Here is a 5,071-nt window from a genome sequence, read left to right as displayed (position 1 = left end):
GCTTAATTATTGCGGGGTTTTTTCAACAAATTTTATTCAACAAAAACAATAACATGTAACAAAAACATCTTTAAATGATTATTCCGGAGCATATTCACCATCTACTTCAATTACTGCTTCCCATTTGCTTGGCAGACGGTCAGACAGTTACTTAAAGATGTTTTTGTTAAATATTGTTATTGTTTTTTGTTGAATAAAATTTGTCGAAAAAAATCTGCAATAATTGTGCACCAACCCAATAAAATTAGCTTTGGAATCCACAATACAAAAGTAAAATGAAAGCAGTGAAAAGCTGAATTATTATAAGCTGCTGCTTATTTTTCATTAAACAAGATCTTACTTTGTCGGTGCTGATCGCAGAACCTGTATTTAATCAGTGAATTAGATGCAAAATTAGGTTAAAAAAATTGTTATAGCATTTGCAGTCATCTTTCTAACAAGATATAAAATAACTTGATTGAAGTAGCAGACAGCTGTAAAAACAATATTAGATAACAAGCTCACTTTTAGTTACCATAGAAATTGATGGAATGGTTGATATTTCAAACATACCTCAGAGTTCCACAGTTTTAAGATATGAAAATTCAGAATGATGTGTATGTTTAGTCATACCGTTAACTATTGGATTTTGTCTAGGAGAAAGACTTTACTATATAGAATGTTGCAAACACTACATTTGCCTCAAGTAGCGTCTGTGGTGACCATCAAACACTAATGTTTCGGTTGAGATTAGCCCCGTCAGTGATAGTCATTAGGCGCTAAATGGGAGCTTCTGTTCCTATTTATAGAAATCAGCCAACAAAACAGCGAATTCTTACCAATCTCTGCTGGTATACTTCTCAAGGTCATAGAGGCATACAAGCCCCAACACCGCAGCAAAGTATTCTAATCATAGAACACATTAAAATTGTATTTAGAAAACCAGATCGAAGTGGTGCAGCCTTGATCATTGTAGTATAAATATTTGTTTTTATTTTACAAGTGAATCGACAAAATACTCCAGTGTCTCTCTTCTTGAGAGAATGTGTCGCGAAAAGACTCTGAAATCGTCGAGTCCAGGATGAAATCAGTTTCAAATTGCTCCGGGGGGAATTTGAAATCGATTTAATCCTAGTCCCCCCCCCTCTTAATCTGAATGTAATTTCAAGTGTCAGAGAGGTCGGCTGAATGGTGGGAGGGGATAACCCGAAATCGCTTCACCGGAATAATTTGAAAGAAAAATATTGGCAGCGAATTTATTGGTGTGGCTGTTTGGTATGCTATAGGCCTTAGAATATACCCATGTGATCCCTGCTATTTCTGGCATAATAAACGACCACGTAGAGGCGCAGGGCCAGCAGGTTTGAGGAAGAGGGTAAGTCAACTGGTACTTATTTTATCGACCCTGAAAGAATGACAAGTAAATTTGAGGTCAGCGAAATTTGAATTCAGAACGTAAAGACGGTCGAAGTGTCGCTAAGCATTTTGCCACCGCGCCGCCTTACTCTGATCAATAGGCACAAGGCCTGAAATTTTTGGGGAGGGGAATAGCCGATTTCATCGACCCCACTGTGTCAATGGTACTTAATTTATTGACCCCCGAAAGGATAAAAGGCAAAGTCGACCTCAGCGGAATTTGAACTCAGAACTTAAAGACAGACGAAATACCGCTAAGCATTTCGCCCGGCTTGCCAACGACTCTGCCAGGTCACCGCCTTGCTCTGATCAAATAACTAAAAGGATTATTTACTGAGCAAATAAGTATTATAAGACGAACAAAAGATACAGAGAAAAATTAGAAGCAATATATCAGTAAAATCTGTGCATATTCGGAATCAAATATGTAAACATTTAGCGACTAGCAGAAAACCACCCGGAGGATGATCTTTCTTATTTCTTTACTGCCCACAAGGGCCTATACACAGAGGGGGACAAACAAGGACAGACAAATGGATTAAGTCGATTATATCGACTCCAGTGCGTAACTGGTACGTACTTATTTAATCGACCCCGAAAGGATGAAAGGCAAAGTCGACCTCGGCGGAATTTGAACTCAGAACATAGCGGCAGACGAAATACTGCTAAGCATTTCGCCCGTGCTAACGTTTCTGCCAGCTCGCCGCCGGAGGATGATCTCTCTGCTTGCCTACGTAACGTGTGTGTGTGTGTGTGTGTGTGTGTGTGTGTGTGTGTGTGTGTGTGTGTGTGTGTGTGTGTGTGTGTGTGTGTGTGTGTGTGTGCGCGTGCGTGCACGTATGTATATTTACACATGTGCTGGAAGGCACGACACGTTACCAAAAGGTTTAGGCTCAGTAAACACTCCCACATTCCGCCTTACTCCAATATCCTACTCACCCTAAAAACAATCATTGAGAGATTAGCGTGCAGAATTCGAGCCATGTTACATAAAAAAAGAAATGCAGGAAACTTAACTTGGTATTTTTATGTTTTATTGAACAAAAGCAAGTTTCGCCAAGCTGATTAACTCCATTGTGCAAACCGATTGCAACGCTATTGTAAAAAAATAATTCTTGTTTTCAAAAATTTTTTTCCAGTAGTTTTCTTTGTTGCCTGCACATTTTTTTGACCTTTACGCTACTGAAGATTTCCGATATGAAAAACGTTTTTTTCTGCAATGAATTTTTCATGCGTTTTTCTCTACTTTCTGTAACACTGTCATAATGACGGCCATTTAAACTTCTTTTGAACTGAAGAAAGTGATGACAATTGCCCGGTGCTATGTTAGGGTTATATGACGGCTGTCCAAGAATCGTGCATTTTTCATGAATGGATTTTGGTGCCAATACGACAGCCATGAGCTGTTGCAATGCTGTAATGAAACTTGCTAAATTTTCCCCGACACTTCTGTCAGATATCATTCAATAAATTTTTAATTGCTGTCACATATTATTGAACAGTCAATCTTTTGCCTGCGTTGAGTGATTCAATAGGAATAATACCTTAATAATTGTAAAAGAAACATAAACGATCTCCTTGGTTTACCATCGTAAGCCCACACGAATGACAAAAGAGATCAGAATGACATGACCGACCGACTGCGGTTGAGTGATGCAGAAACTGGTGTGAAGTCAGTGAAAATAAAAATCATAGTATGTTGGGAGGTGGATATCCCAGAATTGGTTTCTTCATCGGTTGTTGTTTATTGGCTGGATCAGACGATGCCAGACGATACCAGATGATACCAGACGAACCAGACGATATCAGACGATACCAGACGATATCAGATGATATCAGACGATACTAGACGAACCAGATGATACCAGACGATACCAGATGATATCAGACGATAGCAGACGAACCAGACGATACCAGACGATACCAGACGATACCAGACGATACCAGACGATACCAGACGATACCAGCTGTGATTCTTCTTCATCTTTTGCCTTTTACTTGTTTCATTCATTGGACTGCAGCCACCCTGGGGCACTGCATTGAAGGGTTTGGTCGGACAAATCGACCTCAATACTTATTTCTTAAACCTTGGTACATATTCTATCGGTTCCATTTGCCGCGCCGTCAGGTTACAGAGAGGTAAGCAAAACAAAACAGGTTGTCAAGCGGTGATGACGGGAAGAAACACAAACAGAAACACACACTCATGTATGTATGTATGTATGTATGTATGTATGTATGTATGTATGTATGTCATTATTCAATTTATTTCAATATTTCTTGTCAATAGAAATAGAACCGGTTTCTAGCCTAGATTCAAGGTTCTTTCAATGGAATTTTAACATCAACAACAGAGTATATTTGTTTGTATGTATGTATAATTGTAAAAGAAATATAAAGTCATCCTCAAAGAAACAGTGTGTAATTTTGGTATTTCTGTTTCCCTGTGAATCAGTGCGATATCCTTCAGACTTCCTTAACATGAATGACAAGGGATTTACAGAAAGTATAAACAACATCACAGAGAGGCTGTCTCCTTGGAATGTGCCTTTGTGATACTGTATTCTATCGGTGTTCAAGATGGTGGTCCACGATGGAGTCAGGCCAGCTATGGCTTTGGCTATTCTCACGGGAACTTTAGCAAGCTGAAGGGCTTCTAGCATCCATGAGTGGGGAACAGAGTCAAAAGCTTTCTTGTAGTCTAGTCACATTGAAACTAGGTTCCTCCTATGCTCTCGCACCTCTGACATCACAGTTTTGTTGATTAACAATTACTCGGCACATCCCCAGACTCCCTTCTTCTCAGCTGCTAGTTCTGCTGTGATGCTGTTATTGGTTTCACAATGGTCCTGGAGGAAGAGGTTTAAACATGCTGTATATATTTCATACATTAAGTTCTGGCATGCAATTGACCGGTAGTTTTTTGCCATGTGGGTGGTTCTGCATTTGGGGATCAGTTTTGTCTCTGCCAAAGCTAACCAGTGTGGTATGCTACTGTTCCCATTGAGAGCTAGCTGGAACATATTGGTAAGATACGGTCGGTAGAAAGTTAGCTTCTTGTACAAATATCCAGGTGCTTGACATCCGACGTTGTTGTGTTTACGTTCCCATAACTTAGCGATTCGTCAGATGACGTTGATAGAATAATTAGTAGGCTTACAAAGAATAAATCCTGTGGGCGATTTGTTCAACCAACGGTGGTGCTGTAGCATGGCCGTAGTCACATGATTAAAACAAGTAAAACAATAAAAAAACTATGCCAATTTTATCCGGAGCAAGGGTATCTCTGCTAGTATATATATTAGTATATATATTTTCACACTACATACGTCAAGATCACCAGCATTCTACCTCCCACACACATCCCCTCGTTCCCGATCACCGTTTGTTATCTCCCCCTTTCTTAGCTCTCCTGAAATAAGAATTTCTAACTTCCGGTCAGTCATTGTTATGATCGGCCATTATTATGATTGACCGTTGACTGAACACTATTCAATTTTTTTTCTCCGTGTTTTTCTCCTTGTCTCCGTATTCTTTCTGTTGAAGAGCGTAGCTCGAAACGTCAAAGACTTTCCGTATTCCCGAGCGTTATACTAATATATACTTTTGTTATTTACACCACCTGTCCTCGTCTGTTGTTATTATTTGTATATTCTCCCATATATATATATATATA

This window comes from Octopus bimaculoides, chromosome 7, assembly GCF_001194135.2.
Source record: "Octopus bimaculoides isolate UCB-OBI-ISO-001 chromosome 7, ASM119413v2, whole genome shotgun sequence".
Taxonomy (NCBI): domain Eukaryota; kingdom Metazoa; phylum Mollusca; class Cephalopoda; order Octopoda; family Octopodidae; genus Octopus; species Octopus bimaculoides.
This window is presented reverse-complemented; position numbering follows the sequence as displayed.